We start from the raw sequence: 19,292 nt of genomic DNA, 5'->3' as shown, positions 1-19,292 counted from the left end.
TCCACCTGAGCTCATGCTCAAGTGGGCGGGACTAGAGGTGCTAAAGTCTGGGGCATCAGTAGGGTCCCTTCCTTCTCACCAACTGCCTGCCACCCAGCAGTACCCTCAGGACAGGATGTTTCAAGACATTCTTCAGAACAAAGAACAAGCACTAGCTATAAGTTCCTGCCAAAGCTTAAATCAAGACTGTGGTTGGTGGAAGAAAATAACTTTGCTGTAGGCTTAATTTTAAGGCAAAGTTTGGAAGCTTATTAATTTAGTAAGTTCATATCCCAGATAGTATGGCATATTAAAGACAGTCTAAACCTAAGAGATAATACATGGGAATTTTGGAATAAACTCACTGAATTAAAAGCAAAAGTGACCTAGATAACTCTTTATACTCTATAAAATATATATAACATAATGGATTATGTTCAATTTAGTAGAATTACTGCAATAGTCTCATAATTATCTTCTCCATTTTTATTTCCTTTTCTGCTACTATCAATGATAAACCATTGCTGTCTACTGCTGGTGAACTTAAGTAAAAAGAAATTAATCAATCAGATATAAAACAAAACTTACTGAACATTTCCTATATGCCTGGGACTGTTCTGAGCCCTTTTTGCTTGTTATTTCAGTTAACCCTCACTACAACTCTATGAGAGAACGAGTGTCATTATTCCTACCTAAGTGATACAGAAACTGAACAAACAGTAACTGGCTCACGTGTTCAAGGCCGTACATCTAGTAAGTGATGGAGTGAGTCAGGATTCAAATTGCAAAGCCGTTTCTAGAACCCATGGTAGAAACAACCCTATGACAGCACACAGGAGCCTTCACTTTCCATCTGCATTTGTCCCCTGGACACAGCAGTGAATGCTGGGGAGTTCATCAGAACCCAAATCCAAGAGGGCAAGCAACTTGTTTACCTTAGGTAACCTTAGCAGATGATAATATGGAACATAATGGTGATCGGTAAATATATATTGAATAAACAAAGGATTACACTAAATTTACAAACTCACTGAAATACTCTCTGAATTCTCATTTTCTGTTTCATTTTCTGCCACTATCATCAATGATAAACCTTTGCTATCCTTTCTGGTGGATTTAAGCAAGCACAGACAACTTACACGGACTTGCCTATGTGGCTCCAACCTACACTTCCAACCTATTTCTTGGATTTTATTTATTTACTTTTTTTTTTGAAAGGCAGAGAGACAGAGAGAACTCTTCCATCTGCTGGTTTACTGCCCAGATGCCTTAACAGCTGGGTCTAGGCCAGGCTGAAACCAAGAGCCAAAAACTCAATCGAGCTCTCCCATGCGGGCAGCAGGGACCTAAGTACTCGAGCCATCGTCTACTACCTCCCAGGTTGTCCATTAGCAGGAATCTGGAACTGGAAGCGGAGCTGGCACACAGGCTCAAACACTCCAGTGTGGAGTGTGGGTGTCCCAAGCAGCATCTTCACTGCTGCGCCAAACGCCCACCAGCCTATTTCTTGACCTTCCACTACACAAACCCCATACTGCAGCCATCTTTGTCAGCCCCTACCCTTGCCTTCCCCTCTCTCAGACAAGCACACTGCTACCAGCTGGGGTGCTCTGTCTCTTTGATTACCTGAAGCCCACTTATCTTCCAAAGTCCTATGTCTTCCAAGAAGCCTTCTTTGGTACCAAACCCAGTGATCTTTTTTTTTTAAGGTTTATTTATTTATTTGAAAGTCAGAGTTACACAGGGAGAAGAGAGGGAGAGAGAGAGAGAGAGAGAGAGAGAGGTCTTCCATCTGATGGTTTACTCCCTAATTGGCCACAATGGCCAGAGCTGTGCCAATCCGAAGCCAGGAGCAGGAGCTTCTTCTGGGTCTCCCACGTGGGTGCAGAGGCCCAAGGACTTAGGCCATCTTCTACTGCTTTCCCAGGCCATAGCAGAGAGCTGGATCAGAAGTGGAGCAGTCAGGACTAGAACCGGCACCCACATGGGATGCCGGTGCTTCAGGCCAGGGCATTAACCTGCTGCGCCACAGCGCTGGCCCCCACAGTGATATTCTGGGATGAGTTCACCTGGAACTCCTCCTCCCCTCCTTCTCCTCCTTTCCTGTCTTCGTAAACAGTCCTCAGCTGCTGAAGGCAGAGGCTGTGTCTTCTCTCTTCTCCCCAGTATACGATACAGGCTGGCGCACAGCGGACACAGAATAGACAGCAACCAACCATCCTGTCAGGCACATTCCACACAGATGTGACACATTTCATAATTCTAAAGGTGCAAAATGTTTTAATTGAAATGAAGCTCACGTAACTTAAAACTCATCATGTTCAGCATGCTGTGCAACCGTTGTCACTACGTATCCATCATCACTATCTAGTTCCAGGACTCTTCCATTACCCCAAAGGGAAACCATGAACCTCAGAGGGTTTCTCCTCACTTCTCCCTTCTTCCAACCCCTGCCAGCCAATAAACTAACTTCTATGGATTTGCCTCTCCTATAAATACACAATCAGTGTTCTTCATGTCCAGCTTCTTTTCCTTGACATTATATTTTCAAGGTTCATCCATGTTGCAACGTATGATATTTCATTCCTTTCTAAGCATGAGTAACATTCTACTGTGTGGATATGTCACATTTTGCTGAACCAGTCATCATCCGATGCACATCTGAGCTGTTTCCACCCCCCAAAAACAGTTTGGTTGTTGCTAATAATGCTTCTGTGAACATTTGAACACAAGATTTTGTTTGAACACCTATTTTTAATTCTGCTGATATCTTACTATAGAATAAATTACTGGCAGCCTTATCTGATCCTATTGTCAATGTAAATAACTTTTCTTAAAGTAAAATACTATCGTCACTTAAAAATTTTATACTCGGAATTGGCATTGTGGCATAGTGGGTGGAGCTGCTGCCTACAGCACCAGCATCCCATACGAGCGCCGGTTCATGGACCGTCTGCTCCACTTCCAATCCAGCTCTCTGCTGATAGCCTAAGAAAGCAACAGAGGATGGCCCAGGTGCTTGGGTCCCTGCCACCCACGTGGAAGACCCACAGGATGCTCCTGGCTCCTGGCCTTGGATCACACAGCTTTACCTCCTGCACCCACTTGGGGAGTGGACCAGTACATGAAACATTTCTCTCTCTCTCTGTCTCTCCCTCTCTCTGTAACTCTGCCTTTCCAATAAATAAATAAATATATTTTTAAAATTTTATACTCATAAGTTTAACTGTTTTTGTATTCCAAAATCTCTTTTTCATATTTTGTGTAAGAGAATACAATGCTTTCTAAATTCTGTACTTAATGAATAGGATCTTATTTAAGCACTTGAATGATTCTTTCATAAGAAGTACCCTATGGTTTGAATATTAGTTTGGATGTTAAATGTACCCCAGAGACCCATGTGTTAAAGACTTGGCCTCCAAAGATTTACATTAATTGTACTAAGAGGAAGAACACATAATCTAGTTATGGCATCTGAAGGTGGAGTCCCTGGAGGTGCTTCTGTAGACTGGCTCATAAGAAAGGGGCCTGGTGTCCAATCCTGGTGGCTTTCTAAGAGACCACACAGACATATTCCTGTGCACTCCCTCTTGCCATGGGAAGCCCTGCTCCACCTCAGCACTCTGCCAAGAACACAAGTGCCTGATCTTACACTGTGATCCTCCAAAATCAGGAACCAAAATAAATTTCCTTTCTTTATAAAGTTAAATTTTCTTTATTTATAAAGTTAGTTGCTTTAGGTATTTCACTGTAGTAACAGAAAGATGACTAATGCAATGTATAAACCCACTTGAGTCCCAAACATGTGAATTCTTTTCCCCTTTTGTAATGTTACATTGTGCTAAGTAACAGCCCACAGTATTTGTTAGTATTCATTGAGAATACACTATACACCTGCTGCCATAGCAAATGCCACACTCTTAAGCATGTACTATCTTCATTTCACAGGTGATGGAAGCAGGTGTAGGGAGCTTCAGTAGCCTGCCCAAGGTCACAAAGCTTTAAGAGGCAGACATGAAAGGCAAACCCAAGTTGTCCTATTTCATACAGTAAGTAACAAGGCCAAAGGTAGACCCAGATCATCAAAATCTTGTCTCTTAGTCTACAGCTTTCATTGCATGTGTTTGTGTTAATCAATATTTAATTTTTAGTCTAGTGCCCAAAATGGAGCACACAAAACATATATCCAGACCTCTCACAGATGTGACCTACCCATCTCAAGGCCAAGAGCCCCAAATTCTCTTTTCAAAAATAAACAGAAAGTAAAATTGTCCCGACATTTTTCACTGGAGGCTATCAGCTCCATGTTATAAAGGCCAGCTGGGTTGTTGTGCAAGTGCAATGACCCACACTGGTAGAAGCTACACAGCTCCATGATGAATGAGGACAGGGTGCTCTTGGTGGAACATGGACTACAGACTGCAGTGGGGTGGGACACGCCATGCTGCTCCCAGGGCCATTCTGCCTTCAGAATGGCAGTCATGCTGGAGCCTAGGAAGTCACGGCTGAAATAAGTGAGAAAGAAGACACAGGACCCCATACCTCACATTCCTCCACCCCAATGAGGAAAACGGGAGAGAAGAAGAAAAGCAGCCCAGTCTTAGACTCAAGGAGAGATGGCACCTAAAGATACAGAAAAGCCTCCATGATCCACAGAGTTTTTCCCTTCGTCTTCCCGCCCACTTACACTGGATGGGAGGACAGTGGAGGGCAGGCAATGAGAGCAGGGAATGATGGGAAGACGGTGGAGGGCAGGCAATGAGAGCCCTCGGACAACCTGGAGGGGTGCTTTTATTTCAGATTCTAAAGAGTTGGAGTTCTGCTAACATTCTTAACCTCTTAAGCACACCATTCACAGCCTAGAAAAAAAAATGTAACAACTGCTGGCTGATGCTGGCCCATGGCTTTCAGACTCAACAGCTCTTCTGACATGAAGGGTGAATCCATGCTACTTAAAAATTGAGGTCCTCCCAGCCACCAGAATCCAAATTACATGGCAGGTGGCAGCAGAATTCACCCCTTGTTTCTTGTCACTGCTAGAGTTTTAATTCTATGTTAAATACTGACATTTCTATTGGAGTGTAAAATATATACCAAGAAAACAGCACGGATAAAAACTGAACAGACCGATAAATTGTCTCTAACCATATTACATCCATACAACAAGCATCCAAATTCAACCTAAAAATGCCAGCATCCTAGAAGCCCTCCCTGGACCAAATTTTAATTCTGACATCAAGCTAAGTCCCAGAAAGTATCCTGGGTATATTTTTTAAAAGATTTACTTATGTATTTGAAAGTCAGAGTTACACAGAGAGAAGAGAGGCAGAGAGAGAGAGAGGTCTTCCATCCGATGGTTCATTCCCCAGTTGGCCGCAAACGCCAGAGCTAAGCCATCTGAAGCCAGAAGCCAGGAGCTTCTTCTGGGTCTCCCATATGAATGCTGGGGCCCAAGGACTTGGGCCATCTTCTACTGCTCTCCCAGGCCATAGCAGAGAGCTGGAATTGGAAGTGAAGCAGCTGGAACCAGAACTGCTGCCCATATGGGATGCCGTCACTGCAGGCGGTGGCTTTACCAGCTACACCATAGCACTGGCCCCTAACCTAGGAATTACGCAAGCATTTAGTGTTAGATGTGCTACTTGGGACACAAGTGACAACAAGAAAAGACAACATATAACTTGCCTGGAACTCATACCTCCAAGCATTGAGGGATGACTTTCTCTAAATTACCCACCCAGAGCCCATGTGTACCTTAATGACAATGAACCGGAAATTATGTAACTAATCAGGAGAGTGTTTAACACCACCTTCTTGCCACCTGTGAAGCCTCCTGCCCTTCTTCTCCACTTCAAAGCCATCTATACCCCTGGCCAAACCAAAGAACCCTGTAGCAAAGTGTAAACAAACTGCAGGTCGATGAGGGAGTGGAATCATAACAGAGAACAAAGCCCCTACCTCTCTGCATGCCGCTTGCTTCTCCTTCCTTAATGGATTTTCAAGGGTGATCTCTAATCAGAGGATAATGAGAGACTCAATTACAAGGAGTGTTAAGTGACCTCAAGCAAATCACAGGTCGGATACCCCCAGTCAGAACATCTCTCAGCTCAAGGGTAGGAAGGTTTCCCGCCGGTCAGAGGGTATCAGTCACCAGAACCCTGGACGGAAGTGGGCTCTCCAGACAAGGCTTCCCTCCATCCCCCAACTCTATATTTTGTGCCTAACTTAGAAAGAAACAAAGAAAAGCCTCCTACCAATGTCCACAGGAACTAGAGACCAAGTTTCCTTTGAAAGGAACCCAGAGGCAAAGCCTGAAAGAATGACATACTTCTTCAGAAAGGGAGTAACCAGGCTAACACAAGAATCCTCTGCAAAAAGTCTGTGACCTTTGCAAAGGCTGGGACCTTGAATCTGAATCTTCTGGCACAAAGAATGAACCCCGTTGTTGAGCTCAGGATTACATATTTACAGGAAGTCTGAAACTCCCTCCCTCCAGGGCTAGAATCCAGTCTGGAAGTTGGGAGTAAGTGGTGGTATCTGAAAGACATGTGGAGGGTCTCCCAGTTTCACCACTGTCAAAACACACTGATAACTTCATAATGGATTTAATCATATGTCAAATCCCCCAAATCCACACCTTCACAGATGATCTCTGGATGCAGAACTTGGAAGGAAATTAAAAAGACATCAAATGCCTGGTGACCACTCCCCAGAGCCACTCCACAGGTGACCCATCTCTTAGGGCACAGGCCTTGGTTTAGGCAGCTTTCTGATCGCTCACCTATGTGATGAGACTTGAGAAAGGGAGCTGAGAAGTATGCCATTGCCTACAACAAACAGAGAGAGACTTTTTTTTTAAACTCTATAATACAACTCTATCATCTGATAAGTCAGTGGACCACAGCAGAAAATGATCTGCCCTGGCCAAACACGCACTGGAGGTCCAACAGACCTGTGCTCCCATAACACCGTGTCTGCTGCTCCGAAAGCAGCAAATGAATGGAGCTTCCCTGAAATCCCTTTTTGCCTTCCCAATTCCTCAGTGCGACACATTGCTGCAAGTAGTCGAACTGTGCAAGGCCTTGACCTCCTTTCTTTGTCTCTCCGATTCAACTGCGTCTGTTTCCCTGGGGCCTCCTAGCTCAGCTGAAGGGCTGGCCAGAGTGGAATGAGCCATCAGCCAAGCCCTGAACAATGGACCCCTTTCTCCGGCTGTCACATGGACAGCGTTGTATTACGGCCATTGTCCCTCTAAGCACAGAGGAGAGGCACAGGTTCTCACAGACTGCCTATGCTCTGTGACCCCCACCCTCTGGCCAAATCACTGAAATTTAAAGCAAAACAAAAATAGGCACGGCTTTTGAATAGAACACTATATCCCTAACAAGGAACACAGGGCCTCCACGGAGCACTCCATCAATACAGTGTGATAAAAATCCACATATCCCACCGTACCTGGACTGGATCAAAATCCATGGGAGGTGGTACCTGCGGGTGAATCTCATGCTTCTCAAGTTTGAAGACATAGGCCAGATTTCTCAAGCATTTATCTTTTTTTATTTATTTCTTTTCATTTTATTTGAAAGGAGAGAGACAGGCACAGAGAGAGAGAGAGAGAGAGCTTCTAACCACTGCTTCACTCTCTAAATGCCCACAGCAGCCAGGGAAGGGCCAGGCAGAAGCCAGGAGCCATGAACTCAAACTGAGTCTCCCACAAGAGTGGTAGAGACCTAAGTACTGGAACCATCACCTGCTGCCTCCCAGTGTGAGCACATTAGCAGGAAGCTGGGTCTGGAGCTGAGGAGATGGGACTCCAACCAGGCACTCTCCCAGGGAATGCAGGCACCGCAGGTGGTGTCCTACCTGCTGCACCAAACAGCTGTCCTTGCCTCTACTTGGTTTTGCACATCTGCTTTGGGGGTGAACTTGAAGCAGGGAGGGTATGGAAAGGGCAAATCGTAGTGTCGACAGCAAAACATCTGGGAAGAACACAGGTGAGCAAGACAAGGGCACCAAGGAGTATGGGAAAGGAGACAGGCACACTTAAAAATCCTAACAGCTTCTCAGAAGATGATAGGAACTTGGGGCTGGGGTGAGAGGAGTGGATCATCAGTGAGCAGGGGAAAGAGAGGTGCAGGGAGAACAGAAAGGGGGCAGGAAAGCCACCTGGCAGAGGTCGAAGCCTTCAGAGGAGGATATGTGCTATGAAAGGTCCAGTGCTGGCATGGACAGTTTCACAAAGCACACATGCGTAGTATTTACTTCTAAGTTTTAGATAGGAACTTTTCCCATAGTCTCAAGCCCTAAAAGTCAACTAGTCAAGTTAATCTCTGAAGGGAAAGACTTGGAATGATATTTATGATTGGAGAGTCACAGGGTGGTAGAGTGGCAGGATGACTGTCAACTCCTTAGGAAAAACTACAAATTCAGCTCTGATACCACCAGAAGATGTATGGGCCTGGTCTGCCATCCCTACCCCTAAGAATTCCCTTAATGGCTTCAAGAAATAAATATTCTCATTTCACATCTTCTCGTGGATTGGGGAAGTGGAGGAAGATTCCAGCCAACATTTGCTTGTATCTCAATGGGGTCCTCAAATCACATCTGGTTTATGTAACACAATCATAGGAGGGCTCTGGGAAGGGTTCCTTCATGCACATGTGCTAGGGGCCAAGAAGAATCTAGTTCCCTTGCCCTGTAAGTGGCTGTTGCATAATGATGCTCAAGTGTTAACTCACTACTCCAGTGGGATGCATTCATCACTACAATGAATACAAGGACAACGTCCTGCCAGTCTTGCCCCCACAAGACTGTTTGCTGAGCCCATTTCCCAACCTGAGCTACCCACTCCATCCAAATACCCCCTTGCACACTGCCAGGAACCTTCCGGTAGGGACACAGGACCCTCTCTCGGAGGCTCTCACAGCATTCCCAGACTTACCTGGTCAGGTGTAACTTATTTGTAATCTAGAATTTTTTTAAGGCAAAAATTTCTTGATTATTATACATACCCTATATCTAATAACTATCTGATGTGAAGCAAAGAATAAAACTGAAGCCAATGATTTTTTTAAAGTCACATTTTTCCACCAATTCCTCATCCAAAATAAATAAAGAACCTTTTCCAAGATATCAATGGGGATGGCTATTTGTTTGTTTTGATTATAGGATTACTCTCCTGACCCAATTCAAAGATTCCATCATCCTATTTCCTTCCATGAAGAATAAGTTCAATTTGTGTTTAAATTTTCAATGTGCTATGAAAAATCTTTAAAAAGAAAAATAAGATCCTTTACGAGAAGGTATTTAAAGGACTCATGGTGAGAAGCACCACCTGCAGCTATGGTTTAGAATTAGCCAATCTGTACAACTCATCTAGGGTAGACAAGATGTTGATGACAAGGCACTTAATCATCCCTTGAGATGGGGTCTCCTTGCTCCCAAAGATAAGATGTTTTTAACAGATGTTAATCTCCTGCACATGTACCTATCAAGATGGGGTTTCCATACTGAAACACTGCTTTCTTTGTCTTCCAACTGGGGAAGAACACAATTTATCGCCCTATGAGTAGGAAATTGAGGTGGTTAAAATGCTTTACATAGTTTCTTTATCTAGGAGTATAAATCACTGGAAATGAAACAGGATAGGAAATCACTAGAAACGAACAGCGATAATAACAGGATATATTATCACATTCACACCTTCCAGACTGGCTAATGGCAGAGTGTGCACTACCAAACAACATTCACGGGCGACTTGAAGTTTTACAAATAAAGTTCTATAAAATAAACTAACAATGGTGTTTATCTTAATTTTTCTCCATAGTATGAGGCATCCTTTTACACAGGGCTCTGAATTAATCTTCTACAATAACTATGCTTACAAAGAGAATGACCACATGAAAGAGAATCTTACATGGTGAAGAAAAGAGAAACAAGAGATAAATTCAAATTCTTGTGAAGTTCAGATATACAGAGAGAGAATAAATGAAGAGGTAAGAAAATCAGTTAACTAAGACTGGCAAGAGTCCAGGCAGAAAAAGCAGTAGGCTTACACTAAGGGGAAACCAGTCCACTTCAGAGACCGACTTGCAAAAGAAGATAAATCAACACAACTCAATGGATCTTATGAGAACTCTTAAAACCACGCTAATTTTTAAAACACAATACTGGATTCATACCCTTGAGAAACTGAGACTTCAGGCACCCCTTTACTTGCCTTGAAGACCAACAATTCAGATATTTGTACCATATTTCTTGAGACTGTCCTATGTCATGGGGACTCTCCTACACCAGCCAATGCACGGAACAGTTCCTGTGGGTGTGGGAGCTGCCTGTGAGTCAACAGTTCAAATTCTGCAGCATCACCCTTTTTGCGCTTCCCTGGGAAATTATGCATTTGCTTATTCAAACGTTACTATGTATTTCTATTTTACACAAAAGGAATGGAAAATGGAAAAAAGTTAAAAACCTAATAACAAGTATGAGAAGTATTTTTCTCATAAATTTAGTGAGCCAAAATTAGAAGTTATCAGACATAGCAAAAAATGCAAATATGTACAATGAATCAGACATCTATTGAAATCAAATGGGCAGACTATTGTTTAAATTAGGAAAATAAAACCAAAATTATAGAAATTTAAAGAAAGGGGTATATCTTAAATGTTATTTCTAAATGGTAAAGTATAATAAGAAAGTTGACAGTGTATTTGGCGCTCTGGGGCCAGCATCCCTAAAACATGGTCTTTTGCCAATCTTCAGACCTATTTTCAGACATGCATCCTTTTAGGAAAGTAGAAAAGATGGTACTTAACCGGTCACCCTGTTTCTGATCAAATACAAAAATAGATGCAAAAGTGTTTTCCAAACTGAAAAGTACAGGGAGAAGTGAATTATTTTTGTTGGCATTGCCACTTGCATTCCAGTGCTGTGATGCTGTCATTCACATCCAAAATCATCTCAAAGAATAAATGCAGCTCTTTTACTACAGGCCTGCCAATATGCTGTATGGGTGACATTAACTCAGAGGTGTCTGGTGCCTCATAAGTCCTCCTGGGGTCATCTATCTGGTCCTTTTTCCACGTCAGGTTAACTTTATAGACTATAACCAGCCAAACTGTAAATTATCAACTGGCTTCTCCACAACCCTCAACACACGCGTGGTGACTGTCCCAACCACTTTGTGTGCTAAGAAAATGTCTCCTGGGGCCAGCATTGTGGTGCGGTGGGTTAAGCTGCCACCTGCAACACCAGCATCCCTTAAGGGCACTGGTTTGAGTTCTGGCTCCTCCACTTCCGATACAGGCGCCTGAGAAAGCAGTGGAAGATGGCCCAAGTCCCTAGGCCCCTATACCCATGCGGGAGACCTGGACAAATCTCTTGACTCCTGGCTTCGGTCTGGCAAAGCCACAGCCAATGTGGCCATCTGGGAATAAACCAGCAGATGGAATCTCTCTCTCACACAGTCTCTATTTCTCTCTTTCTTTCATTCTCCCTTTCTCTGTAAATCTGCCTTTCAAATAAAATAAATAGAACTTTAAAGAAAATAAAAATGTTGCCTATCAATTATTCATTCTTCTACACTCTTAGAGCATTCATTAGGCAACTACTATTGATGTAGCCAGGTATACAGGATAAAATTGATCAGGTTTGTGAGCAGGAAGACCCCACCTTCACCACCCCCACTGTGTGATCTTATCACCCTACCTGACCACACCTGTGTGCCCACTGGCCAATCAGACTAATCAACCATTCCCCTTTGGAAGCGGATTAAAGGCCTGAAATGGTGGGCCCAGCCATATGCCCTTTTTCACCATTGTGGACCCTTGCTGCCCCCACACCTTCAGGGCACATGGCCTTGGGGCCGCCCGCCCCATGCTTCCTGGCCTGCATGCTCCTCCACGTGGCTGGCTCCTGGTGCTCAGTATGACTCCAGATTTCCCTTTCTTTGCTAGATAGGGCCCTCACTCTCCTAGGTATTTCTCTCACTAAATAAAAAGCTTAAAACTTATCATGCTGCCGGGTTTATTTGTGCCAGTATTCAGAATTCTCTGAATATGAGGCAAGAACCCACAAGGCTTATTAATATTGTGAATTTATTAAGAAGTAAACCGGTAACACTACGTGCCAGCCACTTGGATAAGAAGTTCGAATAAGGAACGAGGACAACACCAATCAGATGGGGGTAAACAATCAGCTTACAAACACTGCTGAAACACTGTGACAGACGTGCTATGAAAGGACCTCTTCTGAGATACTGCTAAGTTTACATAAATTAGGAAAAGTTTTAGGGGGAACTTTGAGTTGGACTGTATCTTTAAATACAAATGGTGGTAAGTACTTGTTCAGACAGAAAAGAAGGGCAAAGCACATTTCTGTCAGAGAAAACAGCAAACACAGTTAGGTCTCAGAGCAGCAAAAGGTGCCATGGAATCAGGGAAAAGTGACAAGATCAAGGTCAGTGGGGGCTGCAGACTAGGGAGCAGAGAAGTAGAGAAGCCAGTGCAGTGGCCAGCTGTGGTCTAGTAGGTTAAGCCTCTGCCTGTGGCGCTGGCGTCCCGTATGGATGCCAGTTGGTGTTCCAGCTCCTCCTCTTCTGATTCAGCTCTCTGCTATCAGCCTGAGAAAGCAGTGGAAGATGGCCCAAGTGTTTGGGCTGCTGCATGGGCATGGGAGACCCAGAAGTCCCGGCTCCTGGCATAGGATCAGCCCAGCTCCAGTCATTGTGGACATGTGGGGAGTTAACCAGAGGATGGAAGACCTCTCTCTCTTCCTCTGCCTCTCTGTAACTCTGCCTTTCAAATAAATAAATAAATCTCAAAACTAAATAAACAAATGACAGTGTGAAGGTGGTTCTTGTATCTCACAATACAGAAGTCTGTCTACATCACCAGCCAGTGTTTCTCCAAATGCAGCCTCAGGTCACGTCTACCAGCCTAACATGCAGATTTCTGGCCCTTAACGTCCCAGATTCACAGTCTCTCTTTTCAACAAACACCTTGGTAACACTGATGTCACCATTCACCACCTGGTGAGTCACTGAAGATTCTTTTTCATCAAAGAAACAACATGATCAGGTTTGTATTTTAGAAATGTGCAGGCCGGCGCTGCGGCTCACTAGGCTAATCCTCCGCCTTGTGGCGCTGGCACACCGGGTTCTAGTCCCGGTCGGGGTGCCGGATTCTGGCCCGGTTGCCCCTCTTCCAGGCCAGCCCTCTGCTGTGGCCCGGGGGGTGCAGTGGAGGATGGCCCAAGTGCTTGGGCCCTGCACCCCATGGGAGACCAGGAGAAGCACCTGGCTCCTGCCTTCGGATCAGTGTGGTGCGCCAGCCGCAGCGCGCCGGCCATTGGAGGGTGAACCAACGGAAAAGGAAGACCTTTCTCTCTGTCTCTCTCTCTCTCTCACTGTCCACTCTGCCTGTCAAAATAAATAAATAAAAAGAAAAAAAAGGCATGTGCAATTAGGAGCCAGCATTGTGACAAAGCGGGTAAAGTCACTGCCTGCGGTGCCAGCATCCCATATGGGCATCAGTTCCAGTCCTGGCAACTCCACTTCCGATCCAGCTCCCTGCTAACCTGCCTGGGAAAGCAGCCGAGGATGGCCCAAGTGCTTGAGCTCCTGCACCCACATGGGAGACCCGGAGGAAGCTCCTGGCTCCTGGCTTCGGATCAGCTCTGGCCATTACAGCCATTTGGGGAGTGAAACAGCAAGCTCTCTCTCTCTTCCCCTCCTCCCTCTCTCTCCCGCTTTCTCTCTGTAACTCAGCCTTTCAAATAAATAAATATTTTGAAAAATTTTTTTAAAAATAAGAAATGTGCTATTAGGCCAAGCAGACAATGATGAAAAAGTTGAATCCACTGCTGTGTGCAAGTTGGTTTTGCATTAGAAGAACCAACTTTTGAACCTGTATGAAAACAGAGCTTCTCACACCTCACCCTAGACTTACTGTATCTGAATCAAGGCAGAGGAGGATGAAATTGACATTTTATTGAGGTCAAAAAGTTCAAATATTGGCAATTTCTCAAAGTTCAATCTCAATTTTTTTTAAGAAGCTACCCCTCCATGTTTTTGATACACACCAAAGACTAAGAACAAAAGGATAAACACGAGGATACTCCAAAATACTCATGGAAGAATGGGAATTAAAAGATCAGTTTATTTTGGTGCAAAAAATCTTGAAATCTGTGCATGGCATTTTTATAATATGAATTTTCCATGAACCTTTTTTTAATGAAAGAACTATGCATGAATTTCAAACATTTGTTAGCACACCAAAATAAATGTATTTTTTTATTTTTTTATTTTTTATTTATTTATTTATTTTTTTGACAGGCAGAGTGGACAGTGAGAGAGAGAGACAGAGAGAAAGGTCTTCTTTTGCCGTTGGTTCACCCTCCAATGGCCGCCGCGGCCGGCGCGCTGCTGCCGGCGCACTGCGCTGATCCGATGGCAGGAGCCAGGAGCCAGGTGCTTTTCCTGGTCTCCCATGGGGTGCAGGGCCCAAGCACCTGGGCCATCCTCCACTGCCCTCCCAGGCCACAGCAGAGAGCTGGCCTGGAAGAGGGGCAACCGGGACAGAATCCGGCGCCCCGACCAGGACTAGAACCTGGTGTGCCGGCGCCGCTAGGCGGAGGATTAGCCTAGTGAGCCGCGGCGCCGGCCAAATGTATCTTTTTAAAAAAACAATTTAATTTTTATTTGAAAGAACTACAGAGAGAGGGGGAGAGACAGAGAAAGTTCTTCCACCTGCTGGTTCACTCCCCAGATGGCACCAACTGCCAGGCCGAAGCCTGGAGACTCATCTGGGTCTCCTACATGGGTTGAGGGGCCCAAGCTCATCTGCTGCTCTTCTCAGGTCCTTAGCAAAGAGCTGGATCGAAGTGGAGCAGCCAGGACACAAACCATCACTGATATAAGATGCCCGTGTTACAGGCAGCAGCTTAACCCACTACACCACAACAGTAGCCCCAAAACTTACCTTTTAATTCCAATTGTCCACAAATTTTGTGAAGTCCACTCATACAAGCAGAACTAACTGCTTTTCCTTTATGGCTGACATACTTTGAATAATAGGCAAAGGTGGAAATGACATAATTTATGTACCTAAAACAAATGTGCAAAGGTTCCGAAGCAGTCACCAAAGAAGTGAGGCAACTCGCTTAAGGATTTCAGAGCTAGCAGAACATGTGAAGTTATTCCGTTCCTTCCCCACAACCCACCCAAGTTCATATGTGAGGACACAGACGCACACGTGCGGAAGCAACCTGCTAGTGTCAGGCTGAACAATTTCTTCAACTCCTCAATGTGCTCTCACATGTATTTTCACAGGCATTGAACTCATTGTTCTAAAAAAATATTGAGGATTTAATATACAGAATGCTAGTGTCACTTAAGCCCTGTTGTGCCTAAAATGAGGGGCGCCGGGCAAATCATAATCAGCCTTATCTCTTTTTCAAACAAAGCCAAGAATTTAAATAATATAAAACCTAGAAAAACACTTGAAATGTAATAGATACTTAATATTTGTTCAACGAATGACTGGCTTCCAAAAAGAGGTTAAAGGAAGTACACTAACACATAGTGTCTCTAAGGAAGTGCACAGGTGTGGACTGAGTTCAGATTTCCCACCTCCTAATCTGTTACAAGCACCCTTTGGTACCCAACCACCAACCATCCCCTACAAATCCCAGCCCTGCCACCTTGCTGCTTTATCCACTGAAAGTTCCCAACAGACAGCAATACAGAAGCCATGTCTAAGCTGGACCTCAAAACACAGCCTATGAGGGAGTGGATCTCATAGACAACACGATTTCCACAGCCCATCCAAATAGTAACAATTACTGGCAGCTAATAAAACTATAACAGGGCAATACAATAAAAGCTAATGCTAGTTGCATAATGGTATTAATAATAACAATAGTTAACAAGCGTCTACTATCTATGCACCGGGCTCATTAACGCATCACATGTACTAACTCATCCAGTCCTTCTAACAACCCTTTGTTTAAGCACTCATTATCACGCTGATTTTATACATGTGGACAGAGTGGTAAACTAAGTCTCTAAGTCACACAGCTGCAAAGTGGCAGAGCTGAGAGCTGAATCCGGGCTGCCAGCCTCAGGTTTACCAGCACAGCTGTTGGACCTCTCACTGGCAAAACAGCACCGTGAAGTCCCCTTGAGGGCACAGGTCAGCACGATGGCGTTGCTGGGTGGCATCACCTCACCCAGTCTTTGCCTCTGTAAGAAAGGAGGCATTTGTATGCTGCAGACTACACGCTAAGTGAAACCCAGGACGCCAACGAGGAAAGCAAGAAGCACGGGGAAGGAACCCCGCCTTGGTCCTCACTGCCTAAGCGCAGTAAGAATAACCAAGGTGCCCAGCAAAGTCGCAAACCTTGACCTCTCTGTAACCAATCTGGGTGTTCAAGGCAGGACACCCTTAAAGAAGCAGCAAACACAACATGGCATTTTGTTTACTCAGTGGTTGTCATTAAAGAGAAATAAGAAGGAAATGTTTCCCCAAAGCAGGCCTCAGAGTCCTGGATCAGAAGAATCTCAAAGCCAAAGACCAACACGGGGCAATTCTTCTGTAAGTGACTGTAGCTTCCAGAATGGTCCCTCCCTGTCTAACGCGAGAAGCCAGGCGTCCTGGTGAGGAACTCCTGCCCTAAGTCACCAGCCTGCGGCCCAGACACCCCAAAAGCATTGAGAAGGCGGGAAGGCGCGGCAAGCCTAAGGCGTCAACGCACCCAATCTGAATGGCAGGTGCCGGGAAAGGAAGGTCCCAGAGGAGACACAAAGCCGATCTGGAAGGAAGGGCTGGTCTGAGACTGCTTCTCATTCTCCCACTCCCTCCACTTCTCCTGCATCCGCCTAAGCCAGCCGTCAAGGGAACACACACAGGCATAGCAACGCAAGGACAGAGATGGTGCAAAACGAAGTGCGTACAGGGAGTCTCTTCCCCATGCAAAACACTCCACGAACGCCACGCGCAGTCCCCAGTAACAAAACCAAAACCAAAGCAACAATAAACCCTTGAGTCGCCTTTAGCGACCGCAGACCGAGCCAGCTTTACCCCCACCGCACGCTGCACCGAGATGTCCAAGCTCAGGGACAAGACCCCCACCCCTAAGGAGCCTCCCCGCGTCCGGCCAAGGTCCAGCGCCCGGCCAAGCTGAGTCTGCCCAACTCTTACCCAGTTCCCGAGATCCTGAGATTCGCAGCGCTACCTCTTTACCCGGGTCTGCACGCACTGCCGGCCGAGACGCCAACTCTGCTCGCCACAGTGCGCTGAGCCTAGGAGGAGGGGCGCGTCCCAGCAGAAAGCGCCCCAGGCGCCGCGGAGCTGGAGACGCGGGAGGAGGCAGGTCCCCAGTGCGTGTCCAGACGCCCCGGGAAAGTACTTGCTGCAAACTTGAACAAGGTTTCCGCTGTCTGGCCAGGGATGCTGGAGGAGGAGGGGAGTAACCCGAGCCGGGCCCGGGGTGCGAGCAGTTGCCGCTGCTGCAGCTGCTGCGGCCGGGCCAGCGGCCGCTGGGGGGTGTCGCTTGGCGCCGCGCGGGGTCCCCGGTGCACGATCCTCCTGGCCGGATCCGGCACTCGGATCGCGGGCTGCGCCAGGCTGAGCGCCTCCCGTCACCAACTTGGAAAACCTTGAGGCGTCCGCGGGGGGTGACCGAAGGGGTGGCGGGGCGGTTGTCTGTCCGAGACCTGACTCTTGCGCAGTGTGAGCCCGTCGTCTAAGCCCGTCTACAGAGATCAGCGACCGAAGCCAGCTCCCAAGTGTCGGGCCGGAGTTGACGGCGCGTCCCCAGCCTTCCCGGGTGGAAGGAGAGCCAATGTGGGGCGGAGGAGGGGAGGGGGCCCCGCCGTGCCAGGGCGCGCTGATGTGGCTGCGGCGCCGAGGGGGAGGTGGGGCAGGCGGGCGGGCGCGGGGAGACTCCCGGGACGCGCCGTGAGCTCCCGGGGCGCTCGGCACGTCGAGGCGCGCGCATTTCCTGGGGAATGGCTCCCTCTGCCGACCGGCCGCCGAGCCCCGGGACGCCCCAGGGCCTAGCGCTACCACCGGGAAAGGCATGTGTGGCTGGTGCTGGAGGCTGCTTCTCTGTCACCTTCCTCTTCCAGACTCAACGTTGTCCTGCGCCTGGACGACCCAAGGCTGGCAAGTCCCCTCTTCCATTGAGTTCTACCCCCCTCCTCAGAGCAACAAAGCAGGGTGGGCCCGGCCCGATGCTCCTACCAGGCTTCCCTTCCCTACATGAACATGACATCTTTTTTTTTTTTTGACTGGCAGAGTTAAACAGTGAGAGAGGGAGACAGAGAGAAAGGTCTTCCTTCCATTGGTTCGCTCCCCAAATGGCCGCTACGGCCGGTGCACTGCGCCCATCTGAAGCCAGGAGCCAGGTACTTCTTCCTGGTCTCCCACACGGGTGCAGGAGCCCAAGCACTGCCTTCCTGGGCCACAGCAGAGAGCTGGACTGGAAGAGGAGCAACCGGACTAGAACCCGGTGCCCATATGGGATGCTGCAGGCAGAGGATTAACCAAGTGAGCCTCGGTGCCTACCCCATGACACCTGCTTTTTAGAGAACCATCAGGTGTGTGTGCGTCCCTGCTCAGTAACAGCCCCCAGCAAATAGTCAAGACTCCAAACTCTGTCTGGAGGGAGTGAGTGACCCACCGTGTTCCTTCTCCTTGTGCTACCTGGATGCACATGGAAGAGTGTGTGTGTATGTGTGTGTGTGTGTGTGTGTGTGTGTATTCACCAGGCATCTTGCTCTTCTCTGCTAATGGTACCTCCATTTTTTTTGGAGGGCCACTCCTGCCACACACGTGCAACCTCTGGAGACAGCCTGGCCGCTGCAGCTTTTCCCTGTGCAGAAGTAAGCGCCCGACCCAAACCAGGCGGCTCAAGGACAAAGACCTCTAGAACTAATGGGTCCAGATGGCTGTTTTCTATGGAAACTGGCCATTAGTTTGTGCCACTGTTCCCCCAGGGCCCCCTGCTTTCTGCTTTATGAAATGTGATTGCTCTGCTTTCCTCTGAATTTTTTAACCAACTTCACCAAAACAATTTACATTCTATATATCACACTCATTAAATACAGTTTGGTGAGTTTTGTGCAATGCATACACCCACGGAACCCTTGGGACAACCAAGAGCATGAACAATCCCATCAACCCAGGAAGTTACCTTCTGCTGTTGGAAGGGAAGCCTCCATCTCAGCCCATATCTGGCCCGCTGGGCTGTTCTCTGAGAGCAGAGATTAGATTGGTCTTTTGTAGCATTTCATGTGAGTGGAATCACACAGT

The 19,292-nt window shown here is 46.7% G+C and overlaps 1 protein-coding gene across 3 annotated transcripts in view; it reads right to left on the bottom strand.

Annotated features, from left to right (window-relative positions):
* Positions 1 to 17,867, bottom strand: part of MEGF10 (multiple EGF like domains 10) — a 171,349-nt gene extending 153,482 nt beyond the window's left edge. For 2 of the 3 annotated variants that reach the window (XM_051844159.3, XM_002710085.6), the window contains exon 1: positions 17,178 to 17,867. The gene's annotated coding sequence lies outside the window, so the exon portion shown is untranslated. Of the gene's footprint in view, positions 1 to 5,937; positions 5,975 to 17,177 lie in introns of those variants that run through there. The other variant, XM_089334908.1, reaches the window with a different exon arrangement.
* Between the last annotated feature and the right edge of the window lie 1,425 nt (positions 17,868 to 19,292).

The sequence above is a fragment of the Oryctolagus cuniculus genome, chromosome 6, assembly GCF_051225735.1.
Source record: "Oryctolagus cuniculus isolate XC-2025 breed Fujian yellow rabbit chromosome 6, ASM5122573v1, whole genome shotgun sequence".
In the NCBI taxonomy this organism is placed as follows: domain Eukaryota; kingdom Metazoa; phylum Chordata; class Mammalia; order Lagomorpha; family Leporidae; genus Oryctolagus; species Oryctolagus cuniculus.
The sequence above is the reverse complement of the archived record's forward strand: the minus strand, read 5'-3'. Positions and strand labels throughout refer to the sequence as shown.